This window comes from Nothoprocta perdicaria, unplaced genomic scaffold (assembly GCF_003342845.1).
Source record: "Nothoprocta perdicaria isolate Ctin4 unplaced genomic scaffold, notPer1 scaffold_157, whole genome shotgun sequence".
Classification (NCBI taxonomy): domain Eukaryota; kingdom Metazoa; phylum Chordata; class Aves; order Tinamiformes; family Tinamidae; genus Nothoprocta; species Nothoprocta perdicaria.
The window spans coordinates 1,377,616-1,378,068 of NW_020454727.1; positions in this window are offsets into that span (position 1 = coordinate 1,377,616).

Genomic DNA, 453 nt, shown 5'->3' on the forward strand with positions numbered 1-453 from the left:
CTGCTGCCCCCGCCGCTCCTGCTGCTGCCGCCGCCGCGGCCGCCGCCGGCTCCTCCATTTTGCCGCCCGCGCTCTCCGTGGCCGCCGCTACCGCCGCTGCCGCCGCCATTTTCCCAGCGCTGCGCCTTTGTGTGAGGAGAGCCCGCCCCGCGCGCCGCCGCGCAGCGCACGCCGGGAGTGGGCGGGGCCTGGCGGCAGCGCTCCGAGGGGAGGGGGCGCGCGCGGCGGTTGCTGCGCATGCGCAGTGCGGCGCCCCTGAGGGGAGCGGCGGGAGCCGCCGCCGCCCGCGGTGTCCGAGCGGGTCGGTSCGGTCCGAGCGCCGCGCCCGCGGGGCCGCAGAGGCCGAGCGGGTCCGTAGAGGCCGCGCTGCGCCCGGGGTCCAGCGCCCGTCTGGTCCCCAAACACAGATGGGAGCCCTCGTGGTGCAGCGGGGCGGCCTGCGTTGTGCCCGTG